Genomic DNA, 12638 nt, shown 5'->3' with positions numbered 1-12638 from the left:
CCGGCGCTGGGCGCACGGACATTTTCACGCGAGGAGCAGAGACACCCTGTGCCTTGCTCCTCCGTGAGTTACACACGCGAGTGTGTCTGGGCAGAGATTCTGGACGCCCGGGAGCCGGGTGAGTTTCCTCGGGGTCGCAGACTTCTGCCATCCGCCACCTTTGGGAGCTGACAGAAAAGCTTTTCACCCCAAAAACTGTTCTTGGTGGAGAGCCTGTGAGCGGCTGTCTCTTGTTTTATCCTGTCAGTATACAAACAGCCAGTGACCCCCTTCCCTAAAGCCCGTTTAGGCAGGCGGGCTGCACGCACCCCGCCAGGGACCCCCAGTCTGCAGGGCAAGGTCCGCGGGGGACGGAGGGCCGGGCCCGGCCTGCAGCGGCCTTGGGGGTCTGGCCCTCCTCCTCGCCCGCTGAACCCCATGGGAACCTCGTGTCCTCCGCGGCCTAAGCGCCGGGTCTTACAGAACATCGGTGAGGAAACTTTCTCTGCTTTCGGTAGCTCACACGCAGCCCCGTGACGCCGCAGGCCAGAGCGGACGGGGTGACCGCCACCCTCGGCCCTGCGCTGACCACGAGGGAGAAACCCCGCGCTCCGAGGGTCAGGTGAGCTTCCCAGGGCCTCCCGTCCTTCTTAACCAGCACACCGTTACTCCTCACACTTGAGAAGGATAATTATCTAATGGATGAGCTGAGCGGGGAGGGAAGAAAAATAGAGCCGGCGGTGCTCTGCCCTTTCGGGGCACCTGCTTCACCCCAAGGAAGGGGAGTATGTAGTTTGGTGATTCTTCTGGTCTCTAAGGCAAGGAATCCAGGGAGGCAATCGGTTGACACAGAAGCACGGGACCCGCCGCCTCGGTCCCCAGCTGCCCCTCTCCTGGGCAAGGTCACGCACTTAGCCAGTCTCATGGGCAGGTGTGTTTGGTGACTCAGAAAATACCCTTGCAGTGTCCGAAGCTTGGGATCCAGGCAGGAATCACAAGTGAATTGGGTAATAGACTAATTAAACTGATAGAACTTCTTGATAATAAAAAACGTGAGAGCAAAATCTTGCTTTAAAGATAAAAATTGCTTTAAGAGGCACAGTTGGCCTCATTCTCTGTGGATGAAGGCTCCACATGGACAGCTCAGGGGAGAAGAGGGCCGAGGGCCTTCCCACCTCACCCTGCCCACCAGCTTTGTGGGTTTGCCAGCCCCGCCTCCTGAGCTTCCAGACCTTTCTGCTGCCTTGCCTCTTTCCCAGGGTCCCCTGGCCACCCTCCTGCCCCTTCAAGCCTAAGGGCCCTCATGCCGCCAGCAGTAGCCCGTCCTTCACAATTCCTTACTGGTTCCGTACCTCTCACAGCCCTCCCAGTGAGCAGTCCACCTCTATAAATTCTCAAAGTCTCAGCTGAGCGTGTCTTGATTTTCCTGGAGGACCCTGATGCTCAAATGAGGAAAAGTGAAGCTGGGAACAAACAGGCAGAAGAGTGGGGAAGGTAGAGAGAAGGTGGGGGTGCGGTCAGAGCTAGAACACCACAGCTACGTGCTCCTCTGCCTCTTACTAGGTGTGACCAGCTCATGAGACTTACTGTGTTTCTGGGGTTCTCAGATTCCTTATCTGCAATTCTGGATGACATGAATGGTGTTATATGGTTCATTTGAGCATGAAATCAGTGAGTATCATTGAATTCAAACATGTCAAGTGCTGTCACCATAATAAGATAGAGGAGGTCACCATCCACTCCAGCAGGGGCATCTATATGAGGTGGTCAGTAAAGAGCCTTTATATGGCAAGGTTCTGATATGGAGAAAAATCAACTAAAAATGTGAACAATTTTCCTCTTGGTCTTACCATTGACTAGATGATCACTCACAGCCCCTTCGGGAGTGGAGATACTGGCATTTATGAGCACAAACCAGTGGGAAATTCTAATTAAGACCATGTTCCTTTGTTTGGTTTTACCTTGTTATTTAAAACATTTTTTATAAATACCTAAGAGAGACCAAGGCTGGAGCACACCTTTAATTCATACTACTTCTGACCTAAAAGCTAAGACTTGTTATGAATTCAGAAGAGTCTTTGCCTGGGCACACACAGTTTTACCCTAGAATCTTGGGTGTAAAAATCCAAGCATGCAACTACTATTTGCCAAACATCTTGCTAAAACAGTTCAAGGCTGCACAGGGGAGACAACGTAATGGGAAGCACGCTCCCTGACTTCCCAGGGTTCAAAAGCTGCTTTGGGAATGATGATCAGGCAAGGATAGACAATGGTGGACAGCAAATGGGGCGTCCGTGCAGCCAGCGCCCTCCAAGGTGAGAGCAGGATGCCGGTGGAGCTGGGGAGAGCTGTGCTACAGACTGGACACATCAGTTCAGCCGGCAGAGCTGACCTCTGCTCCAGGGTGTGCAGGCACCACCCCCGCGGAGTTCTGAAACGGACCGGAGTTCCAGATGCAGCTCTACCAGCCCCTCTCTGCCTCATCTTTCTGCAGAGAGAGAACATTTTTTCCTGAGATGTTTTGAGGATTAAGTAAAACATATAGGAAGACACCTGGGATGGTAGAAACCTAATAGATGTTAGCTTTCTCTCCTCCCCCTCAGCTGGACGAGCCCATATTCTTGTCAGTCCTGGGCCATGTCTGTACTTTCTCCTCCCCCTTGCTGCCATCCTCACTGGCTTTGAATCACACTCGCTTTCAAGGCACCTTGCATTCTCCATCTTCCCTAGGACCAGTTTCCAGCCTCTAATTGAAAGTTATGTTTTTTCTTACCTCAACCATTTATTTACAGACAATTCACAAATGATGCTGTTTAATACTTATCACTAGAGTAATACACCTCAATCAGATCTGTACAAATGAAGGCCTCATGAATGCTTGTTTGATTTGGGCGACAGTTGAGTATGAGAACAAAAGAGAAATAATTAAGCATTTTCTCAGCATTCATTTGAATTATGCCTTTAGGCACTGTTGATGAAAAGAGAACAGAAATCAACTTTGTGGTCTGAATTAAAAACTTGCTGGAAAAGACCTGTTCACCCCATGAAACAGAGACTATGAAATGGTTCCTAAACTTCCCCTCCAGATAATCCCCTGAAGACAAATGAAAATGTTCCCTGAAGGTGTGGGAATATTATCAGTTAAAAGCAACAAGTTTGTTAGTGGCTATTAGTCTATCTTAAAAGACCTTAGGAATTTTGGTTTTGAGTCCATGGTCTGTGCGTTTTTGTTTTTATAGGAAAAAATATTTTCTACCCATATCTCAGGTAACATTGATAATCTGGAAAAAAAGAATCCAGTTTCCCTGGTGGCATAAAGCAGACTCTGAAACAACGCTTCACACCACATGCCTGCCCTCCTCTCCCCGTGGTCTGTATACACACCCCAGGCTGAGAAACATAGTTTGCATCATGAGACATCAACAATGAGAGAGCCCAGAGAGACACTGTGTCTTCCTTTGACAAGGGGTTTCCAGCCACTGGGAGGAAACGGAGAGGTGCGTCAGGCCTGCGCGCTGGAGGGCAGAGTGGAGGCATGACGTGTGGGACGCCACCAAGGTGTCTACGGACTGTCACTGCAGAGAATGGGGCCAGAAAGTTTTTATGGGGTGTTTAATACTTGCATGTTTACCGGGCAGCTAGGAAGAAGTTGAAACCAGATTAGAGGTAGGAGTGACATGGGGCTGTCTACCATATCTTAATAATAACCTACCACATTTACTTCCGTAAAGGAGGAAACACTGGCTGGAGAGACATTTAAAACATTTGCTTTATTCTTACAAAATTGTGTGACTCCTCCCAATTCCAGAAAACTACAAATAGTACACATGGCAAGGTGAAGTTGCTCTGGCCATCAAGGGAAACCTTTCCTGCTGCATCCTGAAAGACTCAAGCCAGTCATCAACTAGAAGCCCAAACGCCACAGAGAATGACAGCTAACTGGGCATGAAGGGCCAGGGAGTCACATCACACCAGAAGAAACACGGAGAATGGCCGCACCTATGAGCATCCTCTGCTTCCTGGGGAATTAAGAGGAACCTGGTTCCTGGCCCCATCACCACGGTTATTCCCGTTCTGCTGACCTCTCACTTTCTAGACTTAGTAACACTGATTGTCTTGTTAACATACAATATAAAGGAAATCGTTTTTGTAGGAAGTCAGCAGGATCTCAAACCATAAAACTTGTGGTTATTAATTGCTAAGAAGCAATGGCTCCAGTAAAGCTACTTGATCTGAATTTATATGTTTTAGTAGTTTGCTAGAATCTCAGAGAGAGGAAAAGGTGTTTTTTCTTTAAATAATAGAACAAAACAAAACAAAACAAAGCAGATAAAAACCCTAAATGAAACAGTTTGCATCATGAGACATCAACAACGAGAGAGCCCAGAGAGACACTGTGTCTTCCTTTGACAAGGGGTTTCCAGCCACTGGGAGGAAACGGAGAGGTGTGTCAGGCCTGCGCGCTGGAGGGCAGAGTGGAGGCATGACGTGTGGGACGCCACCAAGGTGTCTACGGACTGTCACTGCAGAGAATGGGGCCAGAAGGTTTTTATGGGGTGTTTAATACTTGCATGTTTACCGGGCAGCTAGGAAGAAGTTGAAACCAGATTAGAGGTAGGAGTGACATGGGGCTGTCTACCATATCTTAATAATAACCTACCACATGTTAGTTATGCTTAAAATGCCCAGGACTCACTGTCAACATCTCTTCTGTATATATTCAAATAAGATATATTTGAATTTTAGTCAATTAATTTGGGTTATAGTTTAAACCAGACTAAGTTTAGTCATCTTGGTTTGATCTCTGTGCTCTGCTAGGAAGTGAATCTGACATTCCTGGGGAGAGTCTGGGACCCCAGTAGCTCCACGACCTTGACTAGATTTACTGGGGGTGTGGAGGCTCAGCTTCAGCTCATAGGAGCCAGTGGGGAATAAACATGGGTTTCAACACACAAAGTGATTTGCAAAAGCCAGGATATACTGACCACTGCTCAGTGAGCACCAATTCCATGCAGACCTTCAGCTAAATACTTTAGAAGTACTGTTTGAACAAGTCCTCATCACAATTCCATAAGGTGAGATTGCATATCCCCATTTTACGTATGGAAAAAGCGAAACTGAAATCTGCAGGTGTTCCGCGACTTGCCAGGCTGGTTAACGGTGGGGCAGCAGCAGGTCTAGGTCAGCTGGAAACCGAGGCCAATGCTTTGTCCTGAACACGTTGCTGTATTTCCTCCTGGAACTGGTCAACATCCACCTTGCTTCAGGATGCAGCAGAGCTTCAGCGGGGAAGGAGGACCATTTTTCATGACCCAGGTCCCAAAAAGTTGACTGAAGAACTGACAGAACGGGAAATCATGTTGTCAAAGAACAAAAAACCATTAAAGCAAGTAGAATTTTGTCTTAGCTTAGGCTGGCTCATCAAAGTACCACAGACTGGGTGGCTTGAACAACAGAAATGAATTTCCTCATAGTTCTGGAGCCTGGAAGTCCAACATCAAGGTGCTGACAGGTTAGTTTCTGGGGAGGTTTCTCTCCTCCGCTTGCAGATGGCTGCCTTCTCGCCGGTCCTCACACGCCTCCTCCCTGTGTGCTCTCGGCCCTCTCTTCCTCTTCTTATGGGGACACTGTTCCTATTGGATCCGGGTCCCACCCATATGACCTCATTTAACCTTAATTACCTCTTAAATGCCCTGTATCTCCAAATGCAATCACTTTGGGGTTAGGGCTCCAACCTACAATTTTAGGGGGGACACAGTTCAGTTCATAGCAGGCTATGATAAATAAAAAGGATTAGGAGGTTTAAGACAATGCTGGTGACACTTTTTCTTGTGCTAGAGATTATTTTATTGACCTTTTCTCTGGAGGTATTTGTACTTGCCAGTGAAATTATGTAATTTGGTTTAAGATTACGTAAAATGATTAAATATGACATGCAATTTTTTATCCTTCAAACTGTCAAAAAAAAACTTAATTGTTGTTTTATGCCAACCAAGTTTCTGATATAAATTGTTCATTTGCATTGCACTAATTTACATTCCCACCTACAGGGTATAATAGTTCTGTCTTTCTTAACATTGGATAAATCTGGATGTTGTCAAATTTTTTTTTTCCTAAGTTGAAGGGTGAACAATTTTATCTTGTTCCTTTTGGTATATAGCATATTTATTTTTTTTTTGTAGTCACATCTGTGTTTTCTGGGTCTTGTGTCCTTTCCTCATCGGAAGATTAAAATATTTTCTTATGAGTTGCTTTTATATTTTTAGAAATTTCTTCTGCTGTCTTCAGCTCTGATTCATTGGGAACCTATCTGGGATCATTCCCTCAGTTAAGGGCCCCTGAGTTATGTAGAGGTCAGTAGTGCTAGGTCTGCAGGAAGACTACTGGGTGTGAGTGCCAGCTGCACCCTGTACTAGTTGGGTGCCACCCAGAAAGTTACTTTATTACTCTGTGCCTCAGTTTCTACAAGTGTATGATGGCAATCCAGTGGTTTCTACTAATAGAGCCGTGTATTAAATGAGTCAATGCATGACCGCATAGTGTGAGAGGATGTGCATGAGTGTCGGTGTAACAGTAGTAGCACTAAGAGCAGGGGTGCACGCACACCCCTTACCAGATCACTTTGTCGGTGCAACCACTTGCTACCGAGGTAGAAGTAAAGTGTTTGCAGTAGTGCCCGGCACTGATTCTTTGTCACCTGTTCTTGTCTTCTCTGGAATTTTCAGTAACTTTTATTTGTTCCTGGTGTTATGAGTTCCATGATGATGAGTCTTGGGGTGAGCATTATTTCAGACTTTGAATTTTTTTCAATCAAGGAACCAAGGTCTCTCATTTCTGGGAAATATTTCTGAATTATTATTATTATTATTTTTTAATTACTTCCCTTCCCCATTTCCTCTGTCCTCCTTCCCTCTCTCTTTTTCTCTCTCCCCTCCACCTCCACACTTCTGTTGTCCTTTTCTAGACCACCTATTATTTATGTTCTAGTGCTGCACCCATCTTATAATTTCCCAGTCTTTTCTATTTTCACTCTTATTTTTGCTGCTTTATTTTGTGGAAGACTTGCGATTTGTTTAACCTTATCTTCCAACCTTATTAAGTTATATTTTAAAAATTCTACTTCTCTAATTTTAATTTATGAAAGCTTTTCTTCTCCCTTTCCTTCCTCCCTCTCCTTTCTTAATATATAGTCTTAAACTTATTATTAATAGTGGCATTTTCACCCCCAAATCTATGGACCTTTTTGCTTATTTCATAAGTGGTCATCTAAATATTCTTCACTCTTGCCTTTAAAAATTAGAATTGTTTGAATGGAAAAAATGCATATCATTTAATTTTATGTAGTAACTAACCAGCCTACATTTATAAAGAGACAAGTGGGTTAGCAATAACATTCTAACACTGAAAAATATCAAACATAATGTAGTTTATACATTAATTTGCCTTAAAAATGGTTTAATTTATATAGAATATAGAATTATATTTTTAATACAGAATTATATTTTTAATAACCATTTCATAAATTCTCTAGAATAAAAATAGTTTTATATCTGTTATTCTGGTTGATGTAGCATTCATTTATTCCTGTTGTTTGCATTTAATTTCTCTTGTATTCTAATTACCTGCTGGGATATTAATTTTCTACAACTGTGATCTCTTTGCAAAACTGTTAGTAGAATTCATTTGACTAATTGTGGAGTTTATAAGCAATCTGTGGCAGCCAATAAAATCGCAAATATTAAAATGGAATAACCTAAGTTGAAACATAATATAATATGAGGAGTACAGAGTACATGAAGGGGAAATTAATTACTATTTATCAACAAGAGGAATGAGAAAATATTATACAATGAAAATTCAGATATTTAGTTTTTGAACTATAAACATTTCATTTATCTTTTCAAGGATTGTTGTAAAATTTAAAATATAATGTTAATAAAAACAAAATTCCTTATTGATATATCTGTTTCATTTTTGAACTGTTATTTGTAGATAGCTTTAGCAATCAACTAACTATTTAAGTTCATGAAGTAGAGGACTCTCAGTTCAGGTAGAAATCTCCAGAACTATAATTTGAGGTTTTTGAGTAAATTTACTAAAAAGTCACATTAATCTCCTACAAATCAATAACAAGAATATATGTATCAGCTGATCATCCTTAAGAGAATGTCTTAAGGTGGAAATGGAAAATTTTAATTGGCTATAATTCTTTTCTAAAAAATTTAATGCAAAGAAACAGTTTTCCATGAGAATGGGACTTCCCTACAAAATATATACTCAGAGATTTGAGTTACAACAGAAATATTACAGAAAAAAATTACTTAATCTTACATAAGTTTACACAGAAGGAAGTTTGCAAAAAGCTTAGACTAAATATGAGGAATATTAATTAAATTGTTTAAAATTTACTATCAGGTTTTCATATAATGTCGCAGTTTTATTCTGTAATAGATATAAAGTTAAGCTCAAATTTAGTCTGAGAACTTCTGAAATCAGTTTGAGGATTATGTGTCAAAAAATTTGCTTGACTCTTGACAAAAATCTGATTTCTCATCTCATTCTGTGTAGAAATTTATCTAGGGCTTTTCCTTCTAATAGCTAACTAGGTTGATTTTTCAGAGATCTGGGAAACATTCTGATCATCATGAAAACAATTCTGTCTTCTTATGTTTGTGTGTATTTCCTTTGTTGATATAAAACCACATTGCCCAACGGTCACAGCTTTCAGACTCTGTGTCTCATTATTATGAATTAGGTCCTTCTGATGCTGTAATGAAGTATAAAAATCCACTTGGCATCTGGTAGCAGATGAAATTGGGAGGTAGAAAGGGGGCACGTCATGGAGAGATTCTTATGCCCTACTTAGCAGACTTTTTATTTAGTAATTTTTTAGTATTTTTTAATAGATGACAGGAGCTTTTCAATTATTTTAAGGAGGTGAGTAATTGGGTCAGATCTGCTGTTTGAAAGCTCACTCAGTGGGACAACAGAAGAGCTGTTCCCGATCCTTTTCAACCACAATGTATCTGATGGATAAAATTTAGCCACGGATACAACAATTTCTCATGAAGGGCAACTGCAACAGTTAAAAGAAGCCTCTGGTTTTATCTACATTTCCTAGAATTTACTTATAATTCTCCCCCATGTTCTCCAACTACTCAGCGTTGTTCCAGGTCTGTGAGGGAGTTGGAAACTGCTGGTACTGATCAAGTTAAGAATGAAACCAGAAGAGCTGGTGTGCTGGGGTGTTGAGAAGTTCACTCTCACTGAGAAAGAGTGACAAGTATTCTTGGTCTAAGTGCAATATTCTAAGTTCTGAATTATATAATCAATAAACTATGTAGTAATTTCAGAACCTGGAAATCTGAAACCTAGACAGTCTTCTTGCATTTCCTGGCGAGTCACTATTGCCGTATGTCACTACTAGCATTGTCAACACCCAGGTAATAGAGGTAAGAGACCTGAGATTCATGAAAAAGGAGTCAAGAAGTCTAGGACAAAAGAGAGATTCTGTTGACATTTCTGCAATTTCATGAGAAACTGCTGCAAAAGAATCCGAATAACTTTTCGAGGTAGGAATTGCAATCTTATTAGGCATTGCATTATCATTGTACCCAGCCGGCAGCAATAAAAGCCATCATCTTGACCCCCTGTTAGTTTTTAATTTTTAATTATTTTATTTTACTCTCTATGGAAGATTGAAATACACTTTTATGAGTAATTTTTCATATCAAGTACTAATGTCAGAAGTCTAAAATTGTCTATTTAGGAAAATTGCCCCTTTACAACATCATGTTACTTGTACTGTTTTCACTGAAAACAGGCAGGGCATGGAGGGGATTGACTGAGGCCAGTCTTTTAACTCAATGTGATCAAACATCAAGCAGAGTATCTGGCTCTTAGTGAAACTGGTTAGTAAGATTTTCTGAGCACTAACAGTGTACCAGGAAGGTTCAGATGTTTCACTTAATGTTGATTTATTTAGTCCACTTGGAGTTCTATAGGACTCTTGCTCCTATTTTCTCTCTTGGGTACACAGACACTGATGTGTAATTCAAGATGTCTGGCTCAGTTCTCTTCTTCACTGACCCCAGAAGGTAATTCACCCCCACAGGTACCACAGTGGTCAAAGAAAAGGTCATGATTTTGCAAACAAAAACACATTTTATAAGTAAGTGGTTCTCATATCTTTTCTTTCCTTTTAGTTTCAGTTTTCTTGGTTTTCAAAAGAGCCCAGAATAGGGACTCTCTTGTCCCCTCCTGGCGTGAACTGGGAGCTCTGTCCTTTCACTTTATCTCTAAATAAAAGTCTGTACCTTGCTTTCCTAAAAAAAAAAAAGAGCACAGGATAATCTGAATTATTTGTATTGCATATTACTTGGCTATGAGATTGTGGATATTCAGTATTTTTTCCCCAAGGGTCTATATCTCTTTATGTGTTTTATGTCCATTTCATAGCTGTAGAAGTCAGAAATGTTAGTTTTTATCCATTGCTAATTTTTATATTTAACAATCACTTAATAGAATAGGATGCCAAATTTTGAAAGTAATGATCAATAGATAAGCACTCTGGATTGTTCTTGGATTATGTCCGTGACAATGAATTGGCTAGTGTTACTAAATTCACTCTGTGTTCACTCCTGCCATAGAACATAAAAATATTTGACTGTGAACCATTTATGTTTACATAGTAACATTGACTTAATGTAAATTGGTAAATCATATAAAAGTTAAATTTTTTACATCTGAACTAAGTCAAAGACAGCACAGATTTATGTTGGCTTATGTCTTTATGCCTCTATACCTGCACATAAGTATCTATAATTCTGTCAAATTAAAACATTCTGGTACTGGGAAGTTTGGCTAGTTCTTTGGAGAAACATAATAGTTTATTTTCTTATCTAATTATGTATGAAAATAAATGACAGAGACCTTGAAAAATAAGTGACAAAAATCAACATTATAAAACACCAGAAAGAAATTTGAGAAAATAGTTCGAATTGGGAGATTTTTTCCTAAGTACAAAAGCAAGTTGAAGTTAAAGCAAAGGGTCATTTGTCATTTTTGACACCAAGTCTACAAATCGCATCCTTAGTTTCCCTCTAAAACCTAACAGCATTCAGTCCCGTGGAGCTTCAGTTTTAATGGGACTCTGACAGGGAGGGTGGTACTGATCTCTTTCATTAGGTGCCAATTACATGTTAACCCTTCAGCCAGCGTTCACTGAGGGGTTGTGACAGTAGTGGTGGGTGGGCATGATGTGGTCAGAAAACCACTTTTCTTAAAAAATTTAAAGGCAACTTTGTTTTACTTGAGATGTGTCTGCCCAATGTGAGTGCATTTACCATCTTGTTGTTTTGGTTCCATTTCTTTGTGTCAGGTTGGTGGCACTACCATGTAATAATGAAACTTTCTGGTCTTCAGTCAGATATGTTTTGACCTAAAATGTCATTTTTTTTTTTTTGTAGACAGCTCACTCCAAACATAAATCCAGTCAAGTGACAATGCAAGTTAGTGGCGAAGTGTAGCGACTAAGACAAAGGACACAGGTTCGCGTAGGAGCTGCAAGTAGAGTTGTAGAAAGAAGGTCCTGGGAGGCAGTAAAAGGAAAGAACAGTCCTGCCTCATGGTTAATTCCTTCTTCTTCCTTTTATTTTCCTTTTTCTCTTCTTCTTTCTCTTATTCATAGCACTTTACAAACAGATTGAAGAAAGCCAATTGTTGGCACCAAAGATGAAAACTGCCATTATTATATTTTCAAGTTTTCTGTATTCTTGTTACTTTATATTTTTCATTTTATATATTTTACATTATATATTATGTATATATTTTATCCCATCTTGTTTCTTCATTCTATTTTCGAGTGTATGTGTAAGTTTTAAGAACGCTGCCCTGAGATGTGAGTCATTGCTACAAGCCTGCATGAGTGGCTGTAGGGTCACCCAGGTGTGGCCTGAAGTCAGGTTCAGTCACTTCGTAGCTGTGTGCACTGTGGCAAGCTCCTTAGCAACTCCAAATGTCATCACCTGTAAAATAAGCCTGTGACACCTCGTGTGAGCATTTAACGGGATGGTGTGTGTAAAGTTTCTAGCATAGGATATTACATTTAGTAGGTACCCAATAAATAGGGGACTAATATTACACCAATTTGGCCCTATGAGTTTGGTACTAGTATTAGATGAATTTGGCCCTATCAAACAGGTCCCATTTCCTTTAGTTGGGAGGGAATTAGAAACAAAGTTAGAGAGAAAAGTTTGGATGCATAAGGAATGTATTCTTCCCCACTGGGAAAGAAATGCCAGGCGGCCTGAGCTGGAGGTGGGACCTCGAGTGTTGCTGGCGTTGCCAGGCTTGCAGACCGTATGTGACTTCAGCCTTGAGTGGAGTTACAACATTAGAACATTTAAATGGAACAAGACTGAAATGGCAAAACATTATGTCTTTTAGAAATTTTGAAGGGAAATTGTATGCAGAACATGGGAAAATGTTAAAGAACATATTTCTGGGTGTGAGGGACTGGAGTTTGAGTCCTTGTTCTATAACTTAAGCCGTAGGTTCCTCGTCAGCTGTAAAATGAGAAAAATACTAGTAACTACCCCAGATTTGGGAAGATTGAGATAATGTAACTAAACCAATGCGTAGAGTACATCCCGATACAT

At 41.0% G+C, this 12638-nt stretch overlaps 1 protein-coding gene and 1 long non-coding RNA gene across 2 annotated transcripts in view; one reads left to right on the top strand and one right to left on the bottom strand.

Annotated features, from left to right (window-relative positions):
* The window catches only part of DOK6 (docking protein 6), a 308053-nt gene that overhangs the window by 7795 nt on the left and 287620 nt on the right, over nucleotides 1–12638 (bottom strand). The gene's annotated exons all lie outside the window — the stretch shown is intronic.
* Nucleotides 82–12638, top strand: part of LOC118907796 (uncharacterized) — a 171880-nt gene continuing 159323 nt past the window's right edge. Inside the window, exon 1 of the long non-coding RNA XR_005022961.2 lies at nucleotides 82–601. This is a non-coding gene — a long non-coding RNA (uncharacterized LOC118907796). The remainder of the gene's footprint in view (nucleotides 602–12638) is intronic.

Source organism: Manis pentadactyla, chromosome 6, assembly GCF_030020395.1.
Source record: "Manis pentadactyla isolate mManPen7 chromosome 6, mManPen7.hap1, whole genome shotgun sequence".
In the NCBI taxonomy this organism is placed as follows: Eukaryota; Metazoa; Chordata; class Mammalia; order Pholidota; family Manidae; genus Manis; species Manis pentadactyla.
Note: the sequence above shows the minus strand (reverse complement) of the source record. Positions and strands in the feature narration are given on the sequence as shown.